At 39.6% G+C, this 14,102-nt stretch overlaps 1 protein-coding gene across 1 annotated transcript in view; it reads left to right on the forward strand.

Annotated features, from left to right (window-relative positions):
- The first annotated feature begins 625 nt into the window (after nt 1-625).
- Nucleotides 626-14,102, forward strand: part of igsf9a (immunoglobulin superfamily, member 9a) — a 77,280-nt gene continuing 63,803 nt past the window's right edge. The window contains exon 1 of the mRNA XM_028601592.1: nt 626-870. The gene's annotated coding sequence lies outside the window, so the exon portion shown is untranslated. The remainder of the gene's footprint in view (nt 871-14,102) is intronic.

Here is a 14,102-nt window from a genome sequence, read left to right on the forward strand (position 1 = left end):
AAGGTTTTTTTTGTGTGAGGAATCATAAATAAATTGCCTCCGTACCAAACACACTGTGTCACTGTGCCAAGAACACACACACACAAACATCAACCACCTCAAACCAGTATAAAAGTCACACTAGGAGCACTTTACTTCCTTGGTATTTTTCATCTATGAAGAATATTAGAAGCCACTGATTCACTCTGTAAGTAACAAAATGAATCATTCTCTGTGTGTAATGCATTTTTATTCTGACTCATAGGTTCAACACACACTGTTTTTCCTGGTTTGGCCACCTATACCTGGTAGAGGGCCCCCTCTTGTGGTTACCACTAAACTGGGTGCCATCGGGGGAGGGGGAGAGGGTGGGGGGGATTAATGGCTAAAGAAATGGCCTTTTTTATCCTCTGCCTGCACCAACAAACTCTTATATTAAATCTGCACTGGCTTAAACATGAAAGGGCTTAACATGGCTGTGTTCAGTTTAATGTGGTCTTTTTCTGTTTGTTTTTTATGAGTCTTTTGAACACAACCCGATAAGAGCAGCCAGAGGAGGGAGGGGAGGGATGGGAGGAGGAATGAGGGGGGGGAGAGAGAGGATGGACTCTGGAGCAGCAGAGTTCCTCGACGCTTCACTGTTACCTGTACGTGAAATGATCACCTGTTGCCGGGGCGGTTTTTAAAAACAGAAAAAACGCTCATATTTCAGGCAGTTTGCAACGCCACAAAAGCTCCAGGCCAGGCCTGCTTTCAGTTCGCCACACAGTGACCTTTCTGCAGGTCCACACGGAGCCAACTGAGGCACAAGTTTTCCCGGAAAGGAACATGCGAAGGATGTGTTTTTAAAAGGAAATCTCACAGCGGCCTCCGCCATTAACCGAGCTACAGGTAGGATCAGTTCAAATGATAAATTACAAAAAAAGTAAAATATATTTTTGAAAGTGTTTCTGACTTCCAGCAGCTTTGAAGGGATGAGAAATTAATGCTCTGCGCCCATACTGGGGAGTGCGAACTTCCATTTAATCCTCTGAACGGCGTCGTGCATTTAAACATGTGTAATGCAGTTTTATGGGAGCTTTTCAATATGATGTGAATTGTGAAATTGGCAGAAAGTCTGTGGAGCTTGAACTCCGCAGCAACAGTCACTTCTCCCGACCAGTTCAAGCCTCCAAATAACAACTATAGGTCTGTGTCAGTCACAAACTGCTTCTGTTGGCCTATATTTGTGTGTGTGTGTGTGTGTGTGTGTGTGTGGGTGGGTGGGTGGGTGGGTGGGGTGTGTGTGTGTGTCTCTCTCTCTCTCTCTCTCTCTCTCTCTCTCTCTCTCTCTCTCTCTCTCTCCGGCTTGTATTGTTTAAATTCGGTTATAGTGGTGTGACTACCTTTATTTTTTTTTTTTAAAGAGCCGATTATTGAACGCTTTTAAACCTGGTAAAACATGTCTGGAAGTGTTGCTTCAAAAAATTTCCAAAAATATCTCAATTAAAATCTAATTCAGGACTTTAAAAAATGCAAGATTACAGACTATACAGGTTCATGTATTTTTTATTAAAATCATAAAAGGTATGCCTATTTTAAAGACCTTTCCATCCTTCCATACTAGTTTGTGGTTCAAAGAGGAGTCCAAGGTGATATTCTTCTTTATCTAAATTCACTACATTGAAGGAGATGGATATTATTTCTACTACAACAATGTAGAGCCAGAGACCTAATATGAAATCTCATCTCTTTGTGCTGTTGACTTTTTATGGAGATCAGAGTCTTTCTTTATTTCACAGATTATGAGAGAAATATTTTCTTAACTTCACCCAGGCAAGGTTCATTTAATCATTTTAAATTCCACTTCTGGCTTGATTTAAGTCTGTTAAGGTGCCAGATGGGTGCAGTTTCCAACAGTATGACATTTTTCATAAAGTTTACATCATTGGAGGGGAAAGGACTTTATGTGAAGGAGAGGATGCAGCTAGGAAACCCAATTTAAATGTGATACTAAAGTAGATGCAAATTATGACCGGCAAAGCACTATTAAACCCATGCTGTGTTTTTGCATGTTGGGTCTTAGTGCATTTCTCATGACTCAGAGGCCTGTCGTAGTGTTACTTTAGAATATAGTTCATGGGGGGAGATTCAAAGGAGACTTATGGTCACTCTGATGGATTATCTAGGCCCAAAAAGTCTCTGTAAAACTGTAATGGCATGAACAATGTAAACCAACACTGTCAGAATGTAGGGACTGAGGATGTGAGGAGGGCCCACAAAATTACTAGAATGAATAGCCGTGGATGCAGGGAAGGGCCCATAGAGACTGCCTACGTACAGGGTCCGGAATTTGGTGCCTTGCCCCTGGTTGAACAACATGTTTCATCGAAACGGTGTGCAACGGGCTTTGAGTTACATTTTCCCTGTTTTGTGGGAGTGTCTGACCTGTTAAGCTTGATTTATGGTTCTGTGGAGGCTTCATGCGGAACTTGTGTGTGTGTGTGTGTGTGTGTGTGTGTGTGTGTGTGTGTGTGTGTGTGTGTGTGTGTGTGTGTGTGTGTGTGTGTGTGTGTGTGTGTGTGTGTGTGTGTGTGTGTGTGTGTGTGTGTGTGTGTGTGTGTGTGTGTGTGTGTGTGTGTGTGTGTGTAAGAGTGACGGCGGTTAGCTTTGGATCTGGAAGGGTCTGGCATTCAATAATGAAAGTGGCCCAACTCGAGGGGGCGGCACCAAGCATGCATTTGAAAATCTCCCTGCATGCAATTGGATAACACTACAACCAATCACAACAATACACAGGGTGACGTATCCAGAGCCCCATACGCTTGGCTACCGGCGGCGCTAACTGGTAGATTAAACTCGTCGTCATCTGTTTAGCTCGCCTCTGGCCCGCCTATATCAGATACACCGATGTGATTGGTGCAACCTGGCTACAAGGGCATAGTTAATGAGCATCATCACTCGATGCCAAGGTGACTCGCTGAGCAAATTCAAATTGTGCTCTCCTTGATTTCATGTTGTTTATGGAGAAGGAGAACCAGGAAATGAGTAGGGGGAAATGCAACCCTACCGAGCCACACCCGAGCGACATGTGTCGCCGCGACATGTAGTTACATTTTTCGGGAGGTGCACGTCAGGCTACGTTGTAGGGTCCAGCATAGGGTCCGTGGCTCCACGTACCAACGTACGTTGCCACGTCGTAGATTTTACACAGAAGCATAAATCTAGGGCTGCCACCTCTTAGTCGATTAGTAGACTAATCGGTCGTTTTGGTCTTAGTCGACTAAGATTTCTTTAGTTGATAAGTCATTTTTTTGATGCTTATTCATGCTTAATTACTCATTTCCAAGAAACTTATGAACACATTTATGGTAAACACAAGATTTAAAGTGGTGCTTTTGCAGGATTAATTAAAATCAGTTTTACAGATGGTTAATTAACTACATTTATATTGTGCTTTTCTAGTCTTAACCACCTCTCAAAGCGCACAGCTCTGTCGATTAAATCAACTAATCGATTAGTCGACAAAATCGTATAAGTGTTAATCGACTAAGAATTTCTTTAGTCGAGGTCAGCCCTACATAAATCGCGACTAATCCAATCAGCAGCGACGTGGATGTAAACTGATGGTATTAAAAAGGCAGTGCGTTGTGGTCAAGGCTCTATCGTTTCGGTTTAAATCCACTTTTTGCTTCATTTTGACTGGGCCGAACACGCCCCAGATTTGGATTCAAATGTTGCTAAATGCTGAAAAATTCGGAACTTTGTCAGAAAAGATTTTGTTCATAAAGGATTGGATTGAGAAAAAGAGTTTTCAGGACCTTTTTTTTAAGGTAAAGAATATAATGTAGTTCTGCTTTACCAAACGACTCAGTTGTAACTTTTAAATGCTTTACACTGGCTATTCCCAGAAAAGCACCATCCTAATATTGAGTTACAGCTGTTTTTGAACACTCAAGATTAGTCTCCTGTCTTGGAAAAAAGTAACTTTTAAACAAAGGTGTGGACTCGAGTCAACGTCACTCGGACATTTGAGTCGGAATGATTGGATATCCTCTCCAAGACCCAAAAAATAAATGCAATGAGGTTGTAAAAGCAATTAATTTTTCTTAAACCAGATGTACTTTGAATCAATTTGACAGCAGCCAATCACATTGCCCCATCTTTAGGGAAAGGTGCATCTGGCAGTTGAAAAGCAGCAGGCAGACAGCAGATGATACCTCCAATTATCAGACTGAGATATAAAGACTCCACTACTGTCAACAACAAAAAAACAGACGGAAGCATGCAAAACATTTGGCTCAGAAATTACAGATAATTGAACAGAAGTATTTTTGCATAATTTAATGGAAAATGATACACATTTATTTTAAATAATTCATTTTTCTGTACTTTTTATTATACTCAGTCTGTTTTATGATGCACTTAAATGGCCATCTCAGTGTTTTCAGACACACTCATTGGCTTCAACCTATATTTTAATTATCCTCCTTATTTACTACAGTATCTTGCACCTTTTACCTCAAACGAAGAAGTTCAGCCCTCTGCTCAAGTTCTTCCTCTCTGTCCCTCGTGTTAAGAAATCAATTGGAAAAAGGGCTTTTAAGTTTAAAGCTCCAGCAGATTTGGAATAATTTACCAGTTGAAATAAGATCAACTTCAATATTTGGTATGTTTTAAGAATGTCATGTCTTCCCACTTTGAGATGGACTATCATTGTTATCAAAGATGCCGTCATTCCCTATACCTACTGTTAATATCTAATGGTCCTACCCGATTTGTAGATGGTGATTAACTCCCACTCTACCGTTTATTTAGTATTGGCCATTTTGGCCATCTATTGTGTTGTAATGTTTTGATGAATTAAAAAAAATAAAATTTGTGCCTGTTGCATGTACATTGTTGAATTGATAATTGTATTTCTAGTTTTATTATTTTTATATATTTTTTCCTATCATTCTGTTATGTATTGATTGTGATATATATTGGGACTCCCTCGAAAACGAGACAATACATCTCAAAAAACTAAACAAATTTCAACACTTGGCATTTATTTTGGCGAAGGATTTCTAATAACTTGTTTAGTGCTTAAAAGACAAAGTTTAGGATGTGGACTTGACTTGGAGCTCATTGGTCTTGGCCTGAGACTTTAGAGCCAAAACTTTGTTGTATTTGTGATTTTTACAAAACGGTGACTTTGCCCCTGCTGTGCTTTTAACCCCTGAGGTCCCTTCTTTTCTGTATACGACTAAGGTATATTTCATCATAAAAAAAAAAGATTGTGTCTTTCATCTGGATTTGCCTGTCTGAATTCTGATTCCTAAAAAAGATACCTAATGTTTGTACTCTGAGCGTAGAGATGCAATACCCACACAGTATTTTTCCTTTTTTTCTCTCTTCCCTTTTCAGTCTGTCCTCTATTCTCTTAAGTGCACATCAAACCGAGCCACGCAGAGGGTTCCTATTGTGATGGGAAGCTTGTGTTAGAATTTGAAAATGGCCTCTTCTAAGCCATGTGCAAGCTATCTACTTTTAAAAAAATAAAATGTACATTCACAGGGGCCAGACAAAATAATGTATGCATCTTGTGGAAAGGAACTTGAAGTATCTTAATCACAATAATAATTAGTGCAGCAGAGGTGGGTTACAGCAAGATGAATGTCAATAAGTTGTGTTCTTTTCAGATGTGAGTGGAGCACTCTGATGAGCTCCAAAAAGACTACAGAAATATGTTGTCAAAAAGAACGGTCTTGAAAAGTTTAATGAAATGACATTGGCAAAGAGGAACTGTGTGTGTTGCAAATGGAAATGATCTGAATATGGAGGACTTATAGGTAAGATTTATCAAAATATAGAAATGTAAGTCTAGGCCAAGTCTCAAAGTCTTTTTATGAGCAAATTTCAAGTCAATCGCAGGTTTTTGAGATCACTGAATTTCCATTTTTAAAAGCTGTGTTGATATGGTTTTTATTTGAGACAAAGGACTTCAATGCAAATGTCTAATGCTAAAATATTTAAGCAGTCGGACCATTCAAGGCCTGTATGTCACTGCCTCACTCATTTTTATTGTTCTGAGATTTTTAACAGGTCAAACCTCACTTTTTGAACTGATATTTTTGACTTCAAGTCTCAATCTTTAGGGAACCAAAGTAAATATGTGCTGGTAAACTGAATATCTTTGGTATAGGAATGTTGGCCGGACCAAAACCAAGACAATTTGAAGACACCTGGGGCTTTAACATATTTTGATGGACATTTGTCACAATTTTCTTGACCAAATGATTAATCGGGTAATCAAGAGCTCTGTAGTCCGCTCCTCATCTCTGCTTGAGGCTGGTGACTGGAGGCTGCATTAGCCGCTTCTTATATTGCGTTCCATTTACCTCGGAAGTTGAAGCTGTCACACCCGAGTTGAATGCGTTCCATTTACAAGTTCTATTTCATTGTTTTCATTAGCTTTAGCCATGTTAGCAATACCATTTTATAACAATGCATTTCTTTTTTTTTTTTTTTTTTTTGTGTGTGCATACAAACAGCATAACAACATGTCCAGAGATAGAATATGGACAGCACTGCGTGTACGACACAGAAGTGCTTATAACTGTATGTTACTACAGCTTTTACAACTGTTGATGCGCGGAGCAGCCATGTTGGATTTTTAGCTCGGGCCACTGGTTGCCTGAGTTCTGAGCTCGGAAATCTGACGTCGGGGGGGCGTGTTTCCGACTTTGACCTCGGAAAAAATCTTGATTTCCGAGTACAAATGGAATGCACTATAATAGTCGGGGATTGAGTTGCGTTGTGGATCACGTAGGAGCCAGAAGGAACGAAGGAAGGAGAAAGTGTGGAGTAAAAAGATGGTTCTGCTGCATCAATTTGTATCCTCCTTTTTTTTTTCCCATCACCTTTGGAGGAATGTCTATGATTTTGTTAGTTTAAAGTTAAAAACACCATTATCTCTTGCGTGTTTTTGTCTATCCTTTTTAGGTGGCAGCACATTAGGAATTTGACCCTTTTTTTTTTCTTTCTCTTTACTCTCACTCTGGTCAGAGGGTCCAATTTAGCTTACTGGCAGATACAAACAGCCTCGAAACCTTCCTAACCCACTGAACAAAGCATCCTGTGTTTCACATTCCCTTAAGGATACGGTACTTGTAGCTGTCCAAATCAATACCCAGGACATTATAAAGGACATGTTCTGAGCGTAGACACAAAGAAAAATGGACCAAGAAAATTCTCACGCCAAAGAAATGGAATTTTTGATCAGAAAACAAATGTGTAGGAGTCCATTATCCTTTTGCTTTCAAGTGTGGCGGGGTAAGAGGAGGCAGAACTGTTGATAAATCTGTGTCTGTGCCTCGGTCGCGATTAATCAGCTGGGCCCCATTTCTATCCTCCTGTAGATTAAAATGGCAACAACGCAGAATTTCAACAGCATGCCTGTCACTGACATTTCTATTTCTGTCAGCTGATAAATTTGCGTGGGACGGGGCACTTTCTTTTGTGAGCTACCGGCTCATTTCTTAAAACTTCAAACGTTTTCCGGAGTGCTGTGCTGTCACTTATGTTTGTTTGTATGCATGCAATGTCAGAGGAAGGAAAAGTACATCTGTGGGAAATGTCTAGAGACTATCTGTGTGTTACCGTGGCTGAGCGTTTTCACCTGTGTAGGCCGCTTTGTACGGCAGCTCTGTGAAGTTTGTGGTTCAGATTTAATGGCAGACAATGTCCTGCAGTTTAACAAGATTTCTTTCACCTCTCATCTTTCTTCTTGTTGCATTTGCCACACTTTCCCTGCTCTCTTTCTCTCCTCAACATTTTTTTATTTTTATCATCACTGTTGTGCCGCTTTATTGCCTTGCTATTTCGCCAGAGGCACAAATAAGTCTCACCTTGTGAGAGCAATAAAACTATAAACAACATTTTTATTCATCTGTAGCTATCTTAGGTTGTATTTCTTTTAATCAGTGACATGATGAACGCCATTACAGGGTATTCGATCCTTATCATCTTCATTCTTCGGAGTTAACAAGAGACAAGAGGCAGTCGAAGAGCGAGCATCTGTTCATTAGGTGCCAAACAGGGAAGAGTCGCCGATGCTTAGTCATTGCAACAGGCAGTGTGCGTGTGTGCTGCCCTTTTGTCCACGCCCGCTGTGCGAGGATGAGAAACAACAGAATACTAATGTTAAAAGGTTTACCTTTTGCTAGTCTCAGCCAACACTCAATGACTACGTTAACAAGCTGTCAATTTTCGGGTTATGGTCAGGTTAAGGTCACTATTCGGGTTTCTGAAACATTCGGAATAACCCGTTTACATGCGTGAGCAGAGAGAGTTACTCCTGTATACATGGAATTTGTAATCAATTGGCAATATCCCGATGTAAACGGCAACGTACGGACAACCTTAAGACGCAATAACTTTTCGGTCACCTTCTTACAAATCTCACTATCTCGGTACTTTCTGCCGTCAACAAAATACATTATATTCCTGGTTTTCACCACACTAATAAAGAAATTTGGTTTCCTCCTCGCTCCAAAAGTGTGGTGCTGTGCTGCGTCTCGCCATGTTTACCTCTACTTCTTGTTTACTTCCGGTATACTGCTCGCAGGTTTTCTGCATGACATATATATATAACTATATTATTATAGTATATTATTATTATTATTATTATTATTATTATTATTATTATTATTATTATAACTATGTTTTCTGGCGCATACAAGAAGTTCTCTACTCAAAAGACCAAGATTCCTTGCGAATAGAACATGCACATAACACAAATCAATGTTCCTTTTGATGGGAATATGCCGATACGCGTTTACATGACCAAAATTTTGGGTTAGAAAAGGGGTAACCCAGGGATCATTATCGGGTTTTAAAAACCGGAATATGAGCATATTCGTGTTTTTGCCGCCGTTTACACGGCCGTGAGCGACCAGATTATTGCTAATATTCCGGTTTTGAACGGGTTATTGGCTGCATGTAAAAGTAGTCACTGCCTAATTCAAACGTAATGAGTTCTCTGTTGTGCTGCTTTGCATGGAGCCACTGGGGTGAAGGGCAGGGAATGGAAGTCTGTTGAGCTCGGAATGGATGGCATTCAGCGGCCAGTGTGCCGCAGATTGGGGATTGCTTTTGACTTTCACTTTGATTTTGTGGGAAATCTGTGTATGCTGTGCTGTTTGCTGAAGCATGGGAGTGTGTTGGAACGATTGCACTGCAGCTGTTGACAACCAGCGTAATTGTTTTTCACCGGTTCAGACTTTGCCCCAGCCATGAAATGAGAAAGCCCATAAAAGCCTTATGGTTAGGGAGAGCAGATACGGCCTGCGCGGCTGCTGGGACGAGGGCGTGTTTACTGTTCATACTCGGGAAGTGTAGAGATCACTAAGGATGACAAGGACATCATTATTGGACCATACCAACATATTAAAGTCAACCTTTTCATTTATAATGGACCTTTTTATCCTGTATATAAAAGGCTTTAAACACATACCATGTTATAGAACTAGATAGATATAGATAAAAACGATGCACAAGAAAGTTCACCAAAATAAACCAACATATGTCCCCTTTCATTTAATTTCATTTTTAGTAACAATAAAAATGAATTCCAAAATTCAAACCAACAAAGTAAAGTATAAAGCGGCGTTTAGTTTGCATATCAAATGTAGTCGTTTGGATGTAAATGAGTTTTGATGACATTCATGCCTTCCCACGTTCCCAAACTTTTTTACGTCAAGGAACCCAAAACTGACACAAATTAGACCATGGACCCCCATTTTTTTTAGATTTGTCCCAGGGTCCCCCATCTGATTTTAGATGTTTTATTAGAGAAAGTGTATAAAATGCTGTGATAAAAATAGCCATACATTCTGTCATTGGGTTACTTATGGATGGAATTATAGTGAAAATAATTGATTCCCCTTTTTGCTGAGGACCCCCTGGAACACCCTCAAGGACCCACTTTGAAAACCACTGCCTTAGGTGATGTTATTGTTGCCTGTAATGTATCATGTTATTCAAGGACAGATTACCAAGATGGTGGACAATAAAGCTGCATTGTATTGTACTCTATGTGCTAATGTTGGCAATATACTCTGTGGCAGGTTGAGTTGTCATTGCTGATGCATCTCTGCCAGCACTTCCCTGCCAACCCGGGGCCTGTTTCACAAAAGCAGAATATATAAATCCAGGATAACTGATAAAGCGAGGCTTGACCTAGTCTAATCTGTGCATCCTGGCTAGGTGCGTTTCACAAAGGCCAAGCCAGGCTGAGGAGGAGCGACTAGGTCGAGCCAGGCTGAACTAATTCAGATAGATGCGCGTCCACGGATTCCCTCAAAAGACCGCGAGGTCGATCACAGATTTACTGATGCCAAAATGGAGAATACGCATTGTACATACTTTATACAGAGTGAGCAGCAGCTTCTTGTGGAAGTATGATGACGTGAAACACATTATTTGAATAAAAAGAAAATAACACGGCCGCTGTAACGAAACAGCGAGAGAAAGTGTAGCAGAAGATCACGGACCGACTGAATGCGTAATTGTAGCCTAAATATCTACATTAACTGACCACTGCTCTGAATGGAAACCGTCATAATCCTACCATTCAATGATTAGGCTACTAATCATTTGCACAAATGAACAATTGTACTCTTTGCCTTAAAAGTAAGCAGAAGATAACTCAGGAAATTTACCATGAAGATCCATTTTCTATAACGCTAGAATATGAAGCGTAAATATCTCTTTCACTCTGTTCCTCCCTCTCTCTCATTGGCTAAAATATTAATTTCCTAAGTCATATTAACTTCCACTACTCTCTTTTAATGCAAAGTGTACAGGTGTTCGTTTTTGCAAATGACAAGTGACACATTGAATGGTTTCATTTAAGAGCAGTAGTTCATAAATGTATATTTTTAGACTATCATTTAGTCTGTCCGTTATTATCTGTCACGCTTTTTCTCGCGTTTTTTTATTTTTTCTAGAGGACGAGTTTCCTTCTCTACATATTATTATATGCCTTGCTCCCTGGTATATATGGACATAGAAAATAAAGACACTGAAGAAATTGCACTGTAAAATCTAGAAACTACAAAAATAATAAAGTGATAAATTCCATGCACAAACATGAATGGAACAGAGTATATTCATCAGTTATTTCCCCCCAGGCAAAATATAAGGTCAAAAACCATTAAGGTGTCCTCTCCCTGTTGTTACATGAATGTACAGTAGCCTACATCACTAGATAGTTACTGGTCCAGTGAACTAAGTCTATAATTTGGGAGGATTGTACAGTTAGGATATGTTCTTAAAATTGTACAATCCTCCCAAATTATAGTCCCAGTTTACTGGACAATACAAATTGTGTGCTAAGAATGCCAAATACAATGCACATGGAAGGAGAACAAAAATGATCCTTATTGTTAAAGAAAAAAAAAAGAAATTATAAACTAAAATAATTTAAGGTGCATTGGGGAACTATAGAAATGTACAGCATTGTATGTATTGCCCTTAGTAACATACTTCATTTAAAATTCATTTGAAATTTGATCAGCCTTTTCTAATTATCTCAACAACTGCCATAATATATTCATCAAACTTCTTACAACAATATGAACAGCAGTCTTCATACAGCAATATAACAGTAACAATGACAAATGTATAATTATAAAAAAAATAATGGTCACAACTTTAAATAATAACAGTACTCAAATGAACAGCAATATGCACCTGTTGTTGTATTTTAATCCAGGCTGATAAGAAAAGGGTAAAACCACTGCTGAGTGAACAGAAAAGGTTCCAGGATTAAATAAATCCTGGCTGTTAGCCTGGTCAGGACCAGGCTAGCTGCACAGAATAAATCTCCATGGTGATTTATGTGCCTCTGCTTTCGTGAAACCGAGTCAAGGCTAAATTCATCCAGGATAACCAGGAAATCCCGGCTTAATCCCTTATCTTGGTTTTGTGAAACAGGCCCCCGGTCTCACGCCAGGTCGTGTAATAGTCACGTTATTTTGATTCATAAATTCGTGTACAGGTTACGATTTTGACGGTTTTTTTTTGTGTATATGCAACGACTTTTGAACGTGTACAGGTCACGCTTTTCGAACCTGCTCTGGGGGACGTGACAACGGGGAAATGAGGCGCCACACGCCGGCCAAAACAACGGGACGGGCCGCCACTCACGATCCACCCGCGCAGGGGCACACAACAACGGGGAAATGAAACGCCGCACGGCGGCCAAAACAACGAAACAGGCCGCCACTCGCAGGACACGATCCCCGGCCGCTGGGGCACACAACAACGGGGAAATGAAACACCACAATAACGAGACGGTTGGGGTTAGGAAAAAAAAAGAACGGGGAAAGTAACCGTCGCACGCGGGACACGCCGATAAAGGAACTGCAACACGCGGGGCGCGATCCCCGGTCTCCGGGGTGAAAGTCCTGTGTTTAACGGCATTTACGTAACCTGTCCAAGACTTAATAGATGACAATAACGTGACTATATAACGACCTGGCATGAGACTGGGCTGTCCCTGCTGTGTCTTGAGGAACAGTTTTTTCCCACTACACTGGCATTGGTGGCAAGTAACCACATACATTTACTTAAGTACTGCTATTAAGAAAAAAATTTTACTTAATATTTTCATTTTATGCTACTTTACACTTTCAGTCCAACACATTTTAGAGGGAAATGTTATACTTTTTACTTTATTACATTTGTAGCTAAAGAGAAGAGACAACGTATGATAAGCTCAGAAAGATGTGTAAAATTATTCATAGCTAACCCCTTTAGTGGTAATAGAGTACATTGCATTATTGCTAGTGCTCATAGTTAGCTCATTTTCAGGTTCATAATTGTATTTAGAGGTTATATCAGAATATGTTTATGGTTTAATTTTCAAAAAACACCATATTTTTGTTGTACTGCACATTGCTACAGCTCATCTTTTCACCCTGTGTGTTGAGCTCTCTGTTTTAGCTACAGAGTGAAGCATGTCACTTCTGTTCCAGCTTTGTTGGGAGTTGCACATGCGCAGCAGCTAGGTCAGCAGTTCTAGCCAGTCAGTTGCAGAGTATGAGGGAATGCCATGCTAGCAGCTAGGTGAGCATTGTGTGTTTAAAAAGTGACGCACGTTTGTCACGGAAGTAAAGGCTGGACTACAATAGAGCTGTTTGGAGCAGTTTGTGAACAGTGTTTTCTGTTGGAGATGGTAAGTCCCTTTGGGGTGGACTTTGGGTTTTTTCACTTTGTAAACCTATAATGTGCACAAAAAAGATATATAACACAATACAGGAAAGGGAAAAAGCCAAAAAGCATAATATGAGCACTTTAACTGAATTAAATTCATAAGCAACATAACACACTGTTGCTTAATTCAATTGTACTAGCTAATGTTAGGAAACTTTAGCTAAATTTAGCTGTTTTGTTAGCTAATGTTGGAGAGCTTTGCTAAATGTAGCTGCACTGTTAGCTAATGTTAGCAAACTAGCTAAATATAGCCGTATTGTTAGCTAAAGCAAGCTTTAGCTAAATGTGGAGCAGCAAAGATAAATCGATTAATCTATTAGTTGTCAACTATTTAATACATTTTGATAATTGAATAATTGGTTTGAGAAATTATTTAATAAAATTCTCTGATTCCAGCTTCTTAAATGGGAATATTTTCAATTGTCTTCACACCTCTGTGAGGGTCAACTGACTATCTTTGAGTTGTGGACAAAACAAAATATTTGAGGTTGTCATCTTGGGCTTTGGAAAACACAGAGCAAAATTTTTCATAATTCTTTTACATTTTATAGACCAAAAACAACTAATCGATTAATAACAAAAATTATTGACAGATTCAGTAATATGAAATAATCGTTAGTTGCAGCCCTATGCCTAGCTAAATGTAGCTAACAAACATGAGTCAGTTTGCTAACTTCATGACTCCTCTCCATTTGTGCTGCTGTTACAGTAGTTTGGCGTTTTAGCTAAATGCCTAACGATAGTTTTACATTCGGCATCATCCGATAGTTATAGTCATTGTCATTTGTAGCTGCAGTGGTTGTTTTTCAGAAAAAGTTACCTAGTCTTGCTTTGACCACTGTGCCAGAGTGAATGAACCACAAACTCATACCACAGTTTGA

The sequence above is a fragment of the Perca flavescens genome, chromosome 16 (genome assembly GCF_004354835.1).
Source record: "Perca flavescens isolate YP-PL-M2 chromosome 16, PFLA_1.0, whole genome shotgun sequence".
Lineage (NCBI taxonomy): Eukaryota > Metazoa > Chordata > Actinopteri > Perciformes > Percidae > Perca > Perca flavescens.